This window comes from Jaculus jaculus, chromosome 9 (genome assembly GCF_020740685.1).
Source record: "Jaculus jaculus isolate mJacJac1 chromosome 9, mJacJac1.mat.Y.cur, whole genome shotgun sequence".
Classification (NCBI taxonomy): domain Eukaryota; kingdom Metazoa; phylum Chordata; class Mammalia; order Rodentia; family Dipodidae; genus Jaculus; species Jaculus jaculus.
In genome coordinates, this window is record NC_059110.1 from 97,860,559 (window position 1) to 97,870,739 (window position 10,181).

The following is a 10,181-nucleotide window of genomic DNA, read 5'->3' on the forward strand; positions in this document are numbered from 1 at the left end:
CCGAGTGCTGGGATTAAAAGTGAACGTCACCATGCCTGCCTGTTTTTTGCTTTTTTTTTTTTTTTTTTAAAGGAGGGTTTTATTCCAGCCCAGGATGACCTGGAACTCACTGTGTAGCCCAGGCTGTTCTCAAACTCACTGTGATATGAGTGTTGGGACTAAAAGCATGGACCACCATGCCTAGCTACATGTAAGCATTCAATACATTAGCCATGGTACATGGCTTTGGGTCAGTTGTTTCTAGAAGGTTCCATGGTGTTGGCCACCAGGTAGTTTCTGCATATGATAGGCTAGAGCTCGTAGTCCTATTCCACACAAAATTACAGCAGGAAAATGACAGGCCAGATGTGGTGACTCCAGCACTTGAGAGGCGGGAGGATCAGGACTTCATCCTCAGCTTCATAGTGAGTTTAAAGCCAGCATGGCCCACATGAATCCCTGTCTCCCAAAGGAAAACAAAAAGGGAAAATTAAAGCCTGGTGGTGGTGCACACCCTTAGTCCCAGCACTTTGGAAGCAGAGGTAGGAGGATTGTCATGAATTTGAAGCCACCTAGACTACAGAGTGAGTTCCAAGACAGCCTGGGCTGGAGTGAGATCCTACCTTGAAAAAACAAAAAATAAGGCTGGAGAGATGGTTTAACAGTTAAGGCACTTGACTCCAAAGCCTAAGGACCTAGGTTCGATTTCCTAGTGGTGCATGTGTCTGGAGTGTGTTTGCAGTGGGTGGAAGCACTGATGTGCCCATTCTTTTTCTCTCTATATCTGTCTCTCTGTCTTTCTCTCTCTCATACACACACTTTCTCAAAATGGATATATAAAAATAAAATAGCCGGGCATGGTGGCACATGTCTTTAATCCCAGCACTCAGGAGGTAGAGGTAGGAGGACTGCCATGAGTTCGAGGCCACCCTGAGACTCCATAGTGAATTCCAGATCAGCCTGGGCTAGAGTGAGACCCTACCTCAAAAAAAAAAAAAAAGCCAGAGGTAGGTGGATCACCATGAGTTTGAGGCCACCCTGAGACTACATAGTGAATTCCAGGTCAGCCTGGACTACAGCAAGACCCTACCTCGAACAACCAAAAATAAATAAATAAATAAATAAAATAAAATAAAAAGGAAAATGGGGCTGGAGAGATGGTTTAGCAGGTAAGGCACTTGCCTATAAAGCCAAAGGACCCAGGTTCGATCCCCAGTATCTATGTGAAGCCAGATGTACAAAGTGGTACATGCATCTGGAGTTCGTTTACAGTGGCTAGAGTCCCCAGTGTGCCCATTCTCTCTATCTGCCTCTTTCCCTCTCTCTTTCTCTGTATCTCTTTCTCAAATAAGCAAAATATAAAAAGAAAGGGAAGAAAAGGAAAATGATTATAGTCATTTGAATGTATTATGTCCCCTGTAGCTCTCCATAATTCCCAGCTGTTGGCGACTGAGTGGTAGAAGCTTACTAGAAGAGACGTGTTGCTGGGGGTGGGCTTTGGAGGTATTAAAGCCCAGCCTCACTTGCAGTGCTAGCTGGCTCACCCTTGCTGCTTCCTCCCAGCTGATGGTGTCACAACCAGCAGTCTGTTCGTGCCATGCTTTGCCCTGAAACTAACCCGAAATCAGCCTTCTCCTTCCCTAAGCTGCTGCTGGCCGGGTGTTTTGTCCTAGCAAGGAGAAGCTAACTGCTACAGTGATGTTTCTTTTTGTGGGATATTTCTACCCAATAAAGTGTCTGAATTGTGATCACTGACCCGAGACAGGAGCTATCAATTTGCCATCCACCCTGACATTTTACGCAGCCTTCCTGAGGTGAGCAGGTGTCGTTCCTTCCTTCCCGAGGGCAGAAGGGAGTTTGTGAGTTGCTGAGACTTTTAACACTGGGCTAGAACTAGGTCCTCTGAGTGCTGACAATTATCCTACACACTTCCTAAGTGAGCTCAAAAACACCCACGCTCACCAACAGGGTCAGGAGCACCTGATCATTTTGAAGAGATGATTTCCTCCAATGAGACATGAAGCCCAGGAATAGTCATTATGTGCATCCCCTCCTGCCCCTGAGAAGCCAAAGTGTAATTTAGTGTATTTAAGGAACAAAAGTTCAAAATGTGACTTTCCTGTGTAGAGAAAAACAATCTGTCAGAAAGCACTTAGGAAAAGGCACAGCAGACACATTAAAAAAAAAAAAAATCCAAAGATCCATCCTTAGCTCTCTCTTCTGTTTTATTTGACAATGTCGTTCAAACTCTGGTGTGACAGAAGTTCACCCCCTGAAGCCTGAATGTACCCTGGCCTTGCTTCTGGAGGGCTGGTCTGTAAGTCTCTACTGCTTGCTGGGTAGCCAACTACCCATTGGAAAAGCAAAGTATCTTGGAGAGAGGTAATCATTCCTTTTATTTTTGTTTTTATGGTTTTTCTCAAGGTAGGGTCTTGGTCTAGCCCAGACTAACCTAGAATTCGCTGTGCAATCTCAGGCTGGCCCTAAACTCACATCAATCCTCCTACCTCAGCCTCCCTAATGCTGGGATTAAAGGTGTGCCCACCAAGACCAGCGGAGGTGATAATTTCTAAGATCTTCCAGCCAATACCCCTTCCGTATGTCCCCTCTTGGGACTCTTTGTTTCATTTGTCATCTAGGACTGGTCACAAGGTGAGCGATTTTTAGCCTTTTTTAAAGTCTCAGAGGTCTCTCAGGTTGTATGGGAAATACAGACCTTCTCCCTTAAAAAAAAAAAAAAAGTTACCTGGGCTGGAGAGATGGCTCAGCAGTTAAGGTGGTTGCCTGCCAAGCCTAACAACTTGAATTCAATTCCCCAGTACCCATGCAAGCCAGATGCCCAAAGTGACACATGCATCTGGAGTTCATTTGCAGCAGCTGGAAGCCCTGGTGCATCCATTCTCTTTCTTTTTCTGTGTGTGTGTGTCTCTCTCTCTATTGCAAATAAATAAATAAAAATTAAAAATAAATAAAAATGTCAGGGCTAGGAATGTAGCTCAATTGGTGGAATGCTTGCCGAGCACTCACAAAATCCTGAGTTTGGAGCTGGGCGTGGTAGAACACATCTTTAATCCCAGCACTTGGGAGGCAGAGATAGACAGATTGCTATGAGTTTGAGGCCACTCTGAGACTACATAGTGAGTTCCAGATTAGCCTGGGCTAGAGTAAAACTCTACCTTGAAAAACCAGGGGAAAAAAAAAGTCCTGAGTTTGATCCCTAGTAACCCCATAAACTGACTATGGTAACATATCTGTAAATCAGCACTCAGGAGGTAGAGGTAGGAGGATCAGAAGTTCAAAGGCACCCACAGCTACTTAGTTCCAGGCCAGCCTGGGATACTTGAGTCCCCGTCTCAAATAAAAAAATAGACAGAAACAAAAGAAAGAGCCGGGCATGGTGGTGCACACCTTTAATCCCAGCATTTGGGAGGCAGACATAAGAGGAGAGCTGGAGGGATGGCTTAGCAGTTAAGATGCTTGCCTGCAAAGCCAAAGGACCCAAGTTCAATTCCCCAGGACCCATGTAAGCCAGATACACAGGTGGCACATGCATCTGGAGTTCATTTGCAGTGGCTGGAGGCCCTGGCATGCCCATTCCCTTTCTCTCTCTCTCTGCCTCTTTCTGTCTGTCAAATAAATAAATATATGAAAATAATTTTTTTTGATAAAGGAGCTGGGCCAGGTGTGGTGGCACACGCCTTTAATCCCAGCACTTAGAAGGCAGAGGCAGGAGGTTTGCCATGAGTTCGGAGCCACCCTGAGGCTATATAGTGAATTCCAGGTCAGCCTGAGCTAGAGTGAGACCCTACCTCGAAAAACCAAAATAAAGAAATAAATAAAAACTAAAAATTAAAAAAGGAACTGGATTGGGCTAAAAACAGATGAGGCTAGAGAGATTGTTCAGCGGTTAAAGGTGCTTGCTTGTAAAGCCTGATGGCCCAAGTTCAATTCCCCAGTACCCACCTAAGTCCAGATGCACAAAAGTGGCACATGTGTCTAGAGTTTGTTTGCAGTGGCAGGACACCCTGGCACACCCATGCTTTCACTCTTCCTTTGCTTTTTTGTTTTTTTTTTTTTGAGGTAGGATCTTGCTCTAGTCCAGGCTGACCTGGAATTCACACTGTAGTCTCAGGGTGGCCTTGAACTCATGGCAGTTCTCCTACCTCTGCCTCCCAAGTGCTGGGATTAAAGGCGTTCACTATCTGACTTTTTTTTTTAATTTATTTATTTTTTTTATTTATTTATTTGAGAGCGACAGACACAGAGAGAAAGACAGATAGAGGGAGAGAGAATGGGCACGCCAGGGCTTCCAGCCTCTGCAAACGAACTCCAGACGCATATGCCCCCTTGTGCATCTGGCTAACATGGGACCTGGGGAACCGAGCCTCGAACCGGGGTCCTTAGGCTTCACAGGCAAGCGCTTAACCGCTAAGCCATCTCTCCAGCCCATCACTATCTTACTTTTTATTTCTGCCTTTTTCTCTGTCTTTCTCTCGAATAAATACATTAACATATTTAGAAATAATAAATTAACTAAGTAAACTAAAAATGATCTGGGCAGGAGGCAGAGGTAGGAGGATCACCATGAGTTCAAGGCCACCCTGAGACTACACTGTAAATTCAAGGTCAGCCTCAGCCCAGGCTAGTGTGAGACCCTACCTTCAAAAAAAAAGATCTGGGGATGTTGCTCAATGGTAGAGTGCTTGCTGGGCATAAGTGAGACCCTATGTTCTATCCCTAGTACTGAGGGGGCGAAAGCTCCAGTGGCCCCGTAGCATATCAGTAAAATATGAAATATGTCCCTAACCTAGGATTTGGAAACATGTTCTGACAAAACTGAATTATTTCAAGTACAAATCTCTTTGTTTAGATGTAGGTTCTCCCTCTAGCCCAGGCTGACCTGGAATTCACTATGTAGTCTCAGGGTGACCTCAAACTCACAGCGATCCTCCTACCTCTGCCTCTCGAGTGCTGGGATTAAAAGCATGTGCCACCACACCTGGCTCAACTTCTCACTTTATAAAAAGAAATCTTTTATTTATTTATTTGACACACACACTCACAGAAGGGGGCGGGGGGAGAGAAACTCCAGAAGCATGCACCACTTTGTGTATCTAGCTTTGTGTTTGTGCTGGGGAATTGAACCTAAGCCGCTGGGCTTTGTAAGCAAGCACCTTCAACTGGTGAGCCATCTCTCCAGCTCCATCACTTTTTTGTTTGCTTGCTTGTTTTGGTTTTTCGAGGTAGGGTCTTGCTCTAGCCCAAGCTGACCTGGGATTCACTATGTAGTCTCAGGGTGGACTCAAACTCATGGTACTCCTACCTCTGCCTCCCAAGTGCTGGGATTAAAGGCGAGGGTGAGCAGCCAGGGAACACTTCCCACCATCCCGAGCCAACAGCATTCCATGGCAGCCCTTGCGAAGTCCTAGGATATCCAAAACATCTTCGGGTCTCCATGCACACCACAGTCCATCTTCTAATGGCTTCGCTGGCCTCTTTTCTCTTTTTTTCTTTTTGGTTTTTCAAGGTAGTGTCTCACTGTAGCCCAGGCTGACCTGGAATTCACTGTGTTGTCTCAGGGTGGCCTCGAACTCACAGCGATTCTCCTACCTCTGCCTCCGGAATGCTGGGATTAAAGACATGCGCCACCATGCCTGGCTCACTAGCTTCTTTATCAGGGTCACCATGCTCTGCCTCATGCCACATCTCATGGCTCCTGGAACCATGTGCCCTTCATGACCCACTCCACGCATTTTTTATGCTTCTGAAACCAATACCAGCTGTGCAGGACACAGCCATGCTGTGAATTCGGGGATGAAATAAATCGTGACCTTGAAGAGCAGGATCCTTCCTTTCTAGAGAGTTTTCATTTCTACCATTCAGTCTTTCTGGAGTGGAATAACCACAGGCATGCCTTCCATGGTCTCGATGTTAAACAGTTGGGCCATTTTTAATCATGATATTATCTCCTTAGTAATAGCAGCTTCAGAAACAAGTCTCACTGCCAGTAACTTGCTTGAGTTTTTCCAACTTTAAATTTTAACTTTCTCAGTTTTATATCTTCCAAGCACATCATTATTTTCAAATTCAACCTTGATCAAACTCTCTGGGCATGGGCAGCAGAACAAAGCCAACCCTCATGCTACGGCGCACTTCCAACAAAGTTCTCTGCGTCTTTCCTTTCCCTTAGAATACCCATAAGCACAGTCTCCAAATACACTTAGCATTTTCAAACTCTCACCAGAACAGCCCATAAAGCTTGGCTTACTGCTCTGGAAGGCATCTTCAGTTGCAAGCACCAAGTCCATTGTTCATTCCTCCAAAACAAAAGTTCCAAAAGACAAAAATCCACAGTCAGATTCACGTCAGCAACATTCAATCTCTAGTACCAATTTCTATTGTAGTCAGCTCCATACTTCTGGGATGAACCTCCAAACCAGACAGAGTTTATGGGAGGAACAGGATTTATTTATGGCTTACAGATCCAGGGGAAGTTCCATAATAGTGAAAAAGGGAAAACCCATCACCAAAAGCAATAGCAAAAATTGGCAGCCTAACAGCAGGGAACCCAGGAGAACTCAGACAGCTCTCTGCATAGCTTAGGCTGGAATTCCAGATCCACCCCCAGTAACACCTTAGGGCTAGACCCTAACTAGGATCTACAGTGACACCTCCTCCAGCCAGGCAGGCTGGAAATCCAAGTTACAGGCTTTTTTTGTTTGTTTGTTTTGTTTTTTGTTTTTCCAGGTAGGGTCTCACTCTGGTCCAGGCAGACCTGGAATTAACTATGTAGTCTTAGGCTGGCTTTGAACTCATGGCGATACTCCTGCCTCTGCCTCCCCAGTGCTGAGATTAAAAGCGTGCACCACCACACTCAGCTCAGGCCTTAATAAATTCCTGAATCTACTGGGGGGTCATCCATTGAAACTACCACCACCAAGCGCCCTGCATTTACTGACCTGTGTAATGAACTATTATCTACCATCCTTGGTCAGTGCAGGTTGCCTTACTTATAAACAACAGAAAATGTCCACAGTTCTAGAGGCTAGCAGTGTGAGCTCAGGTCACCAGGCTGCGTAAGCTCTGGTGAGGACTCTCTTTTAGTTGGCAGAGTGCCACCTTTTCAGTGAGTCCTCACACGATGAAAGGAGATTAAGGAGTTCTCTGAAGTCGACATTGTGGCTTACACATAAAATCTTAGACAGAGAGAGAGAGAGAGAGAGAGAGAGAGAGGGAGAGACGAGAGAGGAGAGACTGCCTATGGGAACGCCAGGGCCTCTTGTGACTGTAAACAACCTCTACACACATGCCACTTTGTGCATCTGGCTGTGCATGGAAATTTACTAGAGATTTAAACCCTGGTTCTTAGGCTTTGCAGGCAAGTTCCTTAACTACTAAGCCATGTCCCCAGGTGCCCAGTAGTTGCTTTGTAAAATCTCAAAGCAGGCTGACATGATAGAGATAGCCAGTGGCCATTTGGGAAAGGGTGGTCCAGGAAGGCCTCTCTGAGGAAGTGACACTTATGGTGAGGACTAAATGACAAATAAGTCCAGGCAAGGGAAGAGCATCATAATGAGAGATCTGAGCCAGTCCAGAGGTCCAGGGCCTGGGGCAAGAAACAAGAGAGGCTCAGAGCTACCACTCTAAACAGAGATCCATTTATATGAAGCTAACAGAATACACTTCAGAACATTTTAATAAAAAAGTGATGGAAGTGGGGCAGAATTGGAAAATCAGGAGACTGTCAGTCACTGGTTATGATATCTGACTGGAACTGCGGATGTTCAATGTTTGCTTGATGGTTATTGAGTTTGCATTGGTCCAGTCTCACCTTGTTACGTCTTATAGCACTTGGAAATGTTTACTGTGGGCCATTATGTTAAAAGTACGTAACTCGTTTTGCATTTATAGGATTCACAGTTAAGAGACAGTCTTAAATCAGACTTGGGACTTTGGAACAATTTAAAATTGGTAAGAACTATGGGACCTTTGAATTTGAACTGAAAACAATATACAACGTGAGATAGTTATGAATCTATTGAGGGCCAGGGATGGAATGTGGTATGTCCCCCAAGAGAGCCAGTAGTGGTTTTTAAATATTTTATCTTTATTTATTTATTTGAGAGAGAGGAAGAAAGGGTATGCCAGGGCCTGCAGCCACTGCAGCCAAATTCCAGATGCATGCGCCACCTAGTGTATCTGGCTGATGTGAGCCTTGGGGAATCAAACCTAGGTCCTTAGGCTTCACAGGCAAGCACCTTAACCACTAAGCCATCACTCTAGCCCAGGCTGACCTGGAATTCACTATGTAGTATCAGGATGGCCTTGAATTCACACCATCCTCCTACCTCTGCTTCCCAAGTGCTAGGATTAAAGGCATGTGCCAACATACCTGGCTGCTAGTTTTATTTATTTATTTATCTATCAGTTTTTTGGATTCAGGAGTTTCATTCATGGTTGTAACTTGGATTTCCAGCTATCTGGCTGGAGAAGGAGTCATTGTGGGCATATCCTGGGGTCCAGCCCCAAGGTGTGTTTGGGGACTCTCTGGAATTTCAGCCTAAGGTATCCTAAGGTATACAGAGAGCAATCTGAGTTCCTGGGTTCCCTGCTGTTTGGCTGCCAGTTTTTGCTCTAGTTTTTGGTGATGGGTTTTCTCTTTTTTGCCATTATGGAACTTCCCCTGGATCTATAAGCCAGAAATAAATCCTGTTCCTTCCATACACTGTGTCTGGTTTTGACATCTGTCCCAGTGGCGTAGAGGTCACTATGACACTTGGTTTAGGTCAGGAGTTGAGATTTGAATTAAGTCCTGTCTTATTTTCAGGGTACAAGTTCCTAGGTGCTCAGAGGATAGACAGTATTGGGGAGGAAGAGTGTTCTCCCAGTTCCAAAGAAGCTAAAGATGCCAGGACATCCTTGTCCCCACAGTGCCCCTGCAACAGCTGCAGGAACCCTTACTTACCCCCTGAAAAGCAGAGCACACCATACGCCCAGAAATGTGGGGGAACAAAGGGACATCAACAAGTTCGCGCTGACAGGTGATGTGGGCTGGAGCTGTTTGCCTTCGTCTCTAGTTGGGAAAATCCAAGTTGCAGACAAAGGTATTGAAAAAGGGTTCCTAGGAGCAGTACAATTTAATCATGGTGATGCAAAACAGCACGACGTTATAGGATGTTTTAAGTTCTGTTTATTCATTTGCATGTACCAGATGATCGCGCCACTTTTTGCTTCCAACCTACCTGGTTGGTTGGGGAGTTGAACTCGGGCCAGCAGGCTTTGCAAGCAAGCATCTTCAATTGCTGAGCCATCTTCCCCACCCCCAGTTCTCTCTCTTTGTTTTTTTTGGGGGGTGGGTGGGTCTCATTTTAGTTCAGACTGACATGGCACTTTCTCTGTAGCCCCAGACAAGCCTCGAACTCACTGCAATCCTAATTCTGCCTCCCCAGTACTGGGATTAAAGGCATGTGCTACCATGCTTGGCCAGGTTCTGTTTTTTATTGTGGCTTTCTTACTAAGGGTCCGTGTGCTAAATATGTTACATGTATTATGATTTTTGCTTATATGCTTGAGACAGGCTCTTGTATACAGTTTAGACTGATTTGGAACTCACTATACAGACGAGGATGGTTTCAAACTCATGCTAATTCTCCAACCTCAGCCTCCCAAGTGCTAAAATTATAGGCATAAATTACCATGTTCAATTTTCTCTCTCTTTTTCTCTCTCAACAGGGTTTTGCTATGTCTCCCAGATTGGTCTTGAACTCACAAGGAAGTGCTCCCCCATGCCTGGCCCACATTAATCTTATTTCATCTCTACAAAAGCCCTTGTGGCATTAGGGTTGTGTTGACTACATTAGCGGATCATGACCCAAAGTTTACAGAGATTAAGGAATTACCTCCTGGAGTCACTACTGGTAAAGAACATCGAGCAGCCAAGCATAGTGGTGCATGCCTCAAACCCAGCACTCAGGAGGCTAAAGTAGGATGATTACCGTGAGTTCAAAGCCAGTCTAAGACAGCAGAGTGAGTCCCAAGTCAGCCTGGGATAGGGTGAGACCATACACCAAAAACAACAACAGGGCTGGAGAGATGGCTTAACAGTTAAGACACTTGCCTGCAAAGCCAAAGGACCCTGGTTCAATTCCCCAGGACGCACATAAGCCAGATGCATCTGGAGTTTGTTTGCAGTGGCTGGAGGC